Here is an 8,965-nt window from a genome sequence, read left to right on the forward strand (position 1 = left end):
GTAAATCAGGACCGTTGACAGCTTTGGCTTTGCCCAGGACAAAGTCATCTGAAAGGGCCCCCCACTCAATACATAGACTACATACAATGTAATGAGGACCCATTCCTGGACCCCTCGTCTCACTGGGCCCAGGTCAACGGACCCCTTTGTCCCCCCTGTCAGCTTCCCTGCATGTAGGCCACATACATTGCTGAAAGAAGAGGACGAGACAGGAATGAAATGTGAAATTTTATTTCTGTTTACTTTTACACTATGAAGTGTGAACGGTCACCTCCTTCTCCTCATATTCAGAGTGCATAAAACAGCACTCAACTGTGTGGTCTGTTGATAGCCTGAATAGTACAGTAGATTAGACTCCATTTTTTGACAAAAATCTATGGAGGGTTAACACAAAGTTTGAAATTGTGTTTGACCAGTCTCCAATGTGCAGTTTAACTAATAACTAAAAATAATGCATTGACATGAAATACAGACTGATACATTCAATAAATACAGTCACACAGAGACACAAACAGTGTGCAATAAGAAGAATAACATACTGATGGACAATAAATACACAAACACAGTGGACACACACACACACACACACACACACACACACACACGGCAGGAGGAGATCATACAGGTGATGTGAAGATGCTGTATATAAGGTGCAATGAGTAAAGTGTAAGTGGCATGGTGAAAGAAGTGTTCATGGAATATTCTCCAGTGTCCTTTGAATATTCATGTGGTTTTCTTCAGAACGTTGAGGAGAGCCGTTTCCCAGTGTGCTTGTGCGGCACCGCATGCCGGGCTAGCGCTTCCCTGATGGTAGTAGGGAGGACAGTCTGTATGCTGGATGAGTTGTGTCTTTATGATGTTCATTGCCCTCTTGGAACAGTGTGAAGTGTACAGATCCTGAATGGCTGGTCGGGGTGATCTTATGAGCTTTTCTGCCGAGCTCACCACACTCTCTGTACTGCCTTCTAGTCTTCAGCTTGACGGCTGCCATGCCAGACAGAGAGGCTGCTGGTCAGGATGCTCTCAATGACACCCCTGTAGAAGGTGGTGAGTGCCGATGTGGGGCGGTCGGCTCTTCTCTCATCCTTCGCAGGAAGTGGAGTAGTGTCTGTGCCTTTTTGAGATGGTGGAGCCATGTGGTGCAGTTGGCAGAGGAGGAGCGGCACAGTGGTTGGTGCTGGGTTGATCAGGTTCAGAACCAAAGTTGCTGGTGTCATCAGCCCTCCCTCTGAAAACTGGCTCCGTGCCTGTCAAAAAAAGGCATGCTAATGTTATGAATGAAAATAAAGACAAAAACAAGCACCCCCTATCTACCTACAGAAAGACATGACCATGTGCATATGCTTGTGCACACGCCCCCCCACACACTGCTACTGTCTTAAAGTGTGGCACGCAGGCACGCACGCAGGCAGGCACGCACGCAGGCCTATTCTCCCCCCTTTGCCTCAAGTCAAGTGTGCATTTTAGAGGTTGGCCTCACCTGCACATGTGTGAAGAGCAGGGAGATGGGAGGTTGAGGATGACGAGGCAGGGCAGGAGGTTCTCCTTGTGGGCTGCCCTGGTCCTGATGCTGATTGCCCATCACCATGCTGTGGCTCATCAAACCCATTACTGGCATATCGATGCTGAACAGAAACGACTGCTTCCATCTGCACACGTGCATGCACGCACGCACACACACACACACACACACACACACACACACACACACACACGAGAGGTATACATAGAATACACTACATAAAAATCACACCCATCATTTTAATGCAGAACACCTGGCTGAAGAGATACAGAGCTTGTGGCCTGTACAGGGGTCACTACTACTGTGCCAGTGTTTTGTATTATCCTCTATACACAAGTTCTGCTATAAATAAACACAGCACATGAAGGAATTACTGTATTGGTCTAGTGCAGAACAAAACAGATTCAGTGATTTACTCACCACTGTGTGCAAGTTTCTGTGTTCAGCTCAGGTGGAAGCCTCCATCACAACATGTTGGTACTGACATCAACCATCTTTCAGAAAACTGGCTGCCTGTCAGAAATAGCAAAATTATGTTACCACAACAAGGTAGTATCTTAAAGATACCCTTAACCAAAGGCAGACGGACACACACTGCCACTGTCTTGGTTCTAGGACACACACACGCGCCCTTTAAGGGTCACATGTATAATGACCGGGTTCTCACTCACTCGCACACTTCTTTTCTCCTACTTTTGCCTCAGACAATGCAGTGAGTTTTTAAAAATTGGCCTTACCTGCACATGTGTGAAGGGCAGGAAGAGAGGTTGAGGATGGAGCTGCCAGTCAGGAGGTCCAGAGCTGTCCTGGTCCATCACCATCATGTGGATCATCAACCCCAACTTCTTATATCTGCGTGCACACATTCTCTCTCTCTCCCTCTCACACACGCACACACACGCACACACACACAGAGAGAGATACAGGTTATATGGCACATCAGGAGGCAGGGGTATAGTTGCGCTCTAGATGTTTACAAATAAGTAGGTGCATGGACCCAAAAAGTAGACTTCAATGTGGGAGCACACTAAAGACACTAAGGTCAAGTCACTACTCTCTGATGGCAGCAACCTGAAACGTCTGCTCTAATCTGCTCTGAGAATTGTTTAAAAAAAAAAAAAATCTGCTTGTGCTTGACCTTAGTGTCTTATTTAGTGTGTGAACCTGCTCCCACATTGAACTATATGGCACATTTAAAATCAGACCCAATGACAAGTCAAGTCGGTTTTATTTTCAATTTCTTTACATGCACTGGTCAAGAATTGAAATTACGATTAACACCAGGTTGAACAAATATGACACCTCCGACTTTCAGTGCTATTCTATACATCTTTGCCTAAAAGAAACACAACTGATGGCTCAGATGATGAACCAGACGTGCACAACACAGCACAGGAAGAAACTACTGTATAAACACCTTTTGGCCCAGTGCTTACCGGTAATTTGTTTAAGGGTAAATACAGCATCATTTCGTGATAGCTCGTGGTACAACAAACATTCAAAACATCGCGTGTCATTTGAAAGGGATGTCAAAACTATACGTTTATTCAAACGAGTAATAAACCACGAAACTGTTATTAATACGGAGATCATTTCGTGATCACTTTGTGGCGAACTTTATGATATTTAAGCAAGCAAGCACACAATCGGATAACCATTCGAAAGACCGTCAAAACGTTTATGAATTAACTTTTCGTAGTAGGCCTAGTTAACTTTTATTCTAGTCTAGCCCTTACGTCTTACCTTACACATAACAATGTACTCCATTCACATTTGCCTCGCTCGTATTGTCGTAACAATATTCTGAGATGTGCTGCCTTTGTCCATTCTGACCAGGCTGGCTAGCTAGCTACCAGGTTGGAAATACTGTAATAAACTAGCACAGATTTCCCAGGCAGTGAAGCCTGTAGTCGGGTATGGAGGGCAACAGATGTTCATATTTGGGAACCAAAGGCAGTTTCCTGCTTAACATATGCAGTGAAGTAGTCACAAGAATGGTAATTACACAGGACTAATAGTTGCTTTGTCTGCCCATAACTTAGTGCTGTACATTATGACCACTACACACACAACATCTGAAACAAACTTACGAAGGGGGGCCTGTTAGCTTGCCTTGAAGCTAAACAACTTTAGCCAAAACCGCTAGTTGGTGGGGGTCGTGGTGCCGAGGTGGTTAAATGTTCGCCCTCCGACTGAAAGTCAACTAGTAAAGTAACCGTTATGTATATTCATGCATTTATACTGAAATCTTACCGACAGTTGAGTGATCGCTGCAGCGAAATCCATCCAGTGAGTCGTTTTTAAAAGTCCCGCGCGGCGCTTGTGTTGTCATTCGGTAGCATGTCACTGACATCAGAAAGAAACTTGAACAGCCAAAGGGGCGTTACTGTGAGGGCGGTCTAGTAAGGGGGAATGGGCGTAGCGGTATTAGCTGGACAAGACGCAGCTGGACCATATTGACTCAGTTTGAAGTCAGACAAAGAAGTCAATGGAAATAAGCTTCGAGTTGTTTCATTTTAACTTCACAACTTCACATGGTGTCAGAAGCTAAGGAATGGCGAAATTCCATCCTCCAGAAAGCTTTGAATTCAACCATCCTGAGCGTTGGCCGGAATGGAAGCAACGTTTTTCCCGCTACAGGACTGCGGTGAAATTAAACAAAGGGGAAGATGAGGTACAAGTGTTTACTTTGATTTATGCACTCGGAAAGGAGGCAGAACAGATATTTAGTACATTCGTTTTCGAAGAAGAAGAAGAAGAGGCTTACTATGATAGTGTGTTAGCAAAGTTTGACAACTATTTTGTGCCTCAAGTTAACGTGATACATGAGCATGCAGGATTCCACCTGCGTGTTCAGAAGCCAGGCGAATCTGCTGAAGAGTACATTCGCAGCCTTCATGAACTAGCCCAGACGTGTGCATTCGCAAATGTGAAGGATGAGAACATCCGCGACAGGCTTGTGGTCGGAATTATCGATAAAGAACTGTCTGAAAAGATGCAATTAATGCCGAAGCTAACGTTGAGCACAGCAGTGGAACTAGTGCGACAATCGGAACAAGTGAAAGAACACATCAGTGAACAAACAGCTAGCAACAGTGCTCATGTGAACGAGGTGGCACGACAGCGACAACAGCAGCAGCAGAAGGGAAAGTGGAAACCCAAAAGCGGACACGGACAAGCCAACAAGCTACAGAAAGAAAGCACTGGTGAGTGGAAATGCAAACGATGTGGCAGAAGCCATGGGAGGAATGATTGCCCAGCTAAAAATGCAACATGCAGACGGTGCAGTAAAAATGGACATTTTGCAATAGTGTGCCGCACCCGAGAGGTCAATGACATTTGTGCACCACAAGATGGCGCCGTTGCCACACATTTCCTAGGTGAGACCAGGGATGTGCAGGAAAACAGTGCATGGACTATTACTCTCCCAATACTCGACACTGCTGTTGATTTCAAAATCGATACTGGGGCTGATATCAGTGTAATTTCTGAAAAGACATTATTAAGCCTGAAATGCAAACCTAAATTGACAAAAGTGACAGCCAAGTTAGAGAGCCCAGGAGGGAAACTACAGTGCAAAGGGCAGTTTACTGTCACAACTACTGTGAAGAACAAGCCATTTAAGATAAAAAGCTGTTCGTAGTGAGTGGATCTTCTGTGAACAACCTTCTAGGACGCGGAGCATCAGTCGCAATGGGCTTAGTCAAAAGGCTGGACGAGCTCAGCTCAGCAGTCCCTACTGACATAGGTTTGCTAAAAAATTAAGCCAATTCGGATTTGCTTGAAAGACAATGCTGTCCCATACAGTGTCACAACGGCCAGAAGGATTTCTGTGCCAATGCTTTCCAGAGTCAAGCTGGAGTTAGAAAGAATGATGGCAGCTGGTGTAATAGAGGAGATAAAAGAGCCAACTGAATGGTGTGCGCCGATGGTGGCGGTCCCCAAGAAAAACGGACAAATTCGGATTTGTGTAGATCTCAAACAGCTTAATATGTAATGTACGAGACAGGAGAACCAGATGCGTTTCACGAACCCCAGAAGGGCTTTTATTGATTAGGGAAAAGGGGAGTTGGGAATGAAGGAATGAGGGTCCAAGGGTTCCAGGGGGTCCAGGGGTTCCAGGGGGTCCAGGGGGTCTCAGGGTTCGGGGTTCACCAGGGTTGTCAGGATTGCAGGGTCACCAGGAATACAAGGGGTTAACAGGAGTGCAAGGTCACCTGGGTTACGAGGGTCAGGGTTCCAGGGTCACCGTGGTTCCAGGGGTTCCATGTTGTCTGTGTGTGTGTTCCCCCGGGAGTGGAGCAGCGATGCCGAGAGCTGGAGAGTCCGGGGAGTCCTGGGGGAAACACACACAACAGAGCAGGTGAAGAGGAGCAGCAGTACAATGCAGGGGATATCCAAAATCGTATACGTTAGACAGAAGGCTGGTCGATTTACCGGGGATGGTGAGCAGTCGGAGAGTCGAAGAGAGAAAACGGGTCCGGGATCAGGAGTCAGAGTAAGCTGGAGCAGACGGGTTCTGAGGATGCTTGCAGACGATCTGACAAGAGATGACTGAAACAGGGAGCTATATATACAGAGAGGGGTTAATGGTAAATGCAGTGCAGCTGGAGAGTTAACGAGGGTAAGTGGAGCAGAGCAGAGTGGAGACAGGTGAAGGTGATTAGGCAAAGCAGAGAGTGAAGTAGAGCAGAGTAGGAACAGGTGTACGTAATCAGGCAGAGTGGAGAGCAAGAGATAGGACCAATTTGAGTGTTGTTATGGGGCAGGCAGAGAGAATTCATGACAGAACCCCCCCCCTTAGGGACGGCCCCAGAAGTCCCAAAATGGAACCACCAAGGCAGGGAGGGCGGAAGGGGGAACCGGAGGAGGGCTAGAACTCTTCAGACCCGTCGGAATCCATCGCCACCCCCTCCGAGGGCAACTCATCCATCTCAACGTCTCCAGCAGTGGAGGCGACATCAGACACAGACAGATCAGGGTCGGAGTCGGGGCCAGGGGCAGGTGCAGGCACTGGGTCAGAGTCTCGGCCAGGAGCGAGCGCAGGTGCAGGGACAGGTACAGGTCTTGCCAGCTGAACAGCCGGACGGTTAGGGGCGCGTTCAACCCCCTTGGGGCGACCCCTCCGAAGGGAGGGCTGGTCGGGATGGAGACGGTGAAACTCCACAACCAAAGCAGGATCCACAATCCTGCTGGCAGGCACCCACATCCTTTCTTCCGGGCCGTAACCCTCCCAGTCTACCAGGTATTGGATCCCCCTGCCTCGCCGACGAGACCGGAGGAGACGTGCAACCGTGTAAACAGGGCCCCCCTCAATCATGCGAGGAGGAGGTGGTGGCTGAGCATCGGGGACCAGGTCACTCTCGTGTACCGGCTTCAGTTTGGAAACGTGGAAGGTAGGATGAACCTTCATGGAGCCGGGGAGCTTGAGTCGAACGGCAGACCTGCTGATCACCTTCTCCACTTGAAATGGGCCGACGTATCGGGGTGCCAACTTGCGAGACTCCACTCGGAGCGGCAGATCCTTAGTGGACAACCACACCTTGTGTCCCACTTGGTACGGAGGTGCCGGTATCCTCCGACGATTTGCCCCGGCTGCATAATTGGCCACTGACCGGAGGAGGGTAGTCCGGGCCTGGGACCAAGTTCTGCGGCAACGTCGGACATGGGCCAGAGCAGACGGACAGGATGCAGCGGCTTCTTGACTGGAGAACAGCGGTGGCTGGTAACCATACACGCATTGGAAGGGGGAAAGGCCAGTTGCTGAGCTTGGGAGAGAGTTATGCGCATATTCTACCCACAGGAGCTGCTGAGCCCAGGATCTGGGATTGCGCGAAGCCATGCAGCGGAGAGACTTCTCCAATTCCTGGTTAAATCTCTCCGCCTGCCCATTCGACTGTGGATGGAAGCCGGATGTTAGGCTGGCAGTGGCCCCGATGAGATGGCAGAATTCCTTCCAAAAGACAGATGCAAATTGGGGCCCCCTGTCGGACACTATGTCCCTGGGTAGTCCGTGTATCCTAAATACCTGCTCCAGGACTACTTGTGCTGTCTCCTTTGCAGAGGGTAGCTTGGGGAGTGGGACAAAGTGAGCCATCTTACTGAATCTATCAACGATGGTAAGGATGACATTGTTACCATTGGATGGGGGCAAACCACAAACGAAGTCCAACGACAAGTGTGACCAGGGGCGCTTGGGCACCGGCAGGGGTTGAAGCAATCCTGCAGGTGGGCGACTGGGGGTCTTGTTCTGGCTGGACATCAGCCCTCATCGAGGGCCACCAGAACCGCTGGGAGAGCAGGCGAAAGGTACGTTCAACCCCGGGATGGCAGGCCAGGTGAGTATCGTGGCCCCACTGGATCACTTGTGACTTAAGGTGACCTGGTACAAAGAGGCAGTCATCTGGGCAAGCACTAGGACCTGGCTGGGTACGGATTGCCTCTCTGACACGTTCCTCTACATCCCAGGTTAGAGCGGCGATGATACATGAGCTTGGGAGGACGGGGGTTGGTTCCTCCATAGGAGCTTCGTCTTTCTGGAACACCCGGGAGAGAGCGTCAGGTTTCCCATTGCGTGAACCTGGGCGATATGAGAGGGTGAAGTTGAATCGCGTAAAGAAAAGGGACCACCGGGACTGGCGCGAGTTCAACCTTTTGGCAGTTCGTATATACTCCAGATTCTTATGATCTGTCCAAACCAGGAATGGAGTACTTGCGCCCTCTAGCCATTGTCGCCATTCTTCCAGGGCAAGTTTCACGGCTAACAGTTCCCGGTTCCCAATGTCATAGTTTTGTTCTGCAGAAGTCAGTCTACGGGAAAAGAAAGCACAGGGGTGCAACTTGCCGTCTTCTGCAGCGCGCTGGGAGAGGACTGCTCCGACCCCAATATCCGATGCGTCCACCTCCACCACAAACTGCCGCTCGGGGTCTGGCATTTGGAGGATGGGTGCAGAAATGAAGCGGGTTTTGAGTGCTTTAAACGCCTTGTCCGCCTCTGGAGTCCACCGATACAGAGTCTTAGTGCTGGTGAGGGCAGTGAGAGGAGAAGCCACCTTACTGTAATTCCGAATGAACCTCCGATAAAAGTTAGCAAAGCCCAAGAATTGTTGCAGTTTCTTGCGGTTCTCTGGTACCGGCCAGGTGTTCACTGCTGAGACCTTGGAAGGATCCATCCGGATACTCCCTTCTGTCACAATGTACCCCAGAAAGGACACAGATTTGGCGTGGAACTCACATTTCTCGGCCTTGACGAAAAGTGAGTTTTCCAAGAGGCGACGCAGGACCAGCTGGACGTGGCGGACGTGTTCAGAGGTGGAGCTTGAGAATATTAAAATATCGTCAAGGTAAACGAATACAAAGACATTCAGCATGTCCCGGAGGATGTCATTGACAAGGGCTTGAAACACTGCTGGGGCATTTGTAAGGCCGAAGGGCATGACCAAG

At 49.2% G+C, this 8,965-nt stretch overlaps 1 long non-coding RNA gene across 2 annotated transcripts; it reads right to left on the bottom strand.

Moving 5' to 3' along the window:
• Positions 1 to 215: 215 nt before the first annotated feature.
• On the bottom strand, positions 216 to 3,833 carry LOC134442211 (uncharacterized). Of its 2 annotated transcripts, XR_010033336.1 has the most exons (5): positions 3,776 to 3,833; positions 2,260 to 2,374; positions 1,943 to 2,035; positions 1,481 to 1,649; positions 216 to 1,247 (listed from the first exon to the last, which is right to left on the bottom strand). It is a non-coding gene; the product is annotated as an uncharacterized LOC134442211 (long non-coding RNA). The 2 variants fall into 2 exon arrangements; XR_010033335.1 differs by lacking the exon at positions 3,776 to 3,833 and having other exon boundaries at positions 2,260 to 2,424.
• Between the last annotated feature and the right edge of the window lie 5,132 nt (positions 3,834 to 8,965).

This window comes from Engraulis encrasicolus, unplaced genomic scaffold (assembly GCF_034702125.1).
Source record: "Engraulis encrasicolus isolate BLACKSEA-1 unplaced genomic scaffold, IST_EnEncr_1.0 scaffold_125_np1212, whole genome shotgun sequence".
Lineage (NCBI taxonomy): Eukaryota > Metazoa > Chordata > Actinopteri > Clupeiformes > Engraulidae > Engraulis > Engraulis encrasicolus.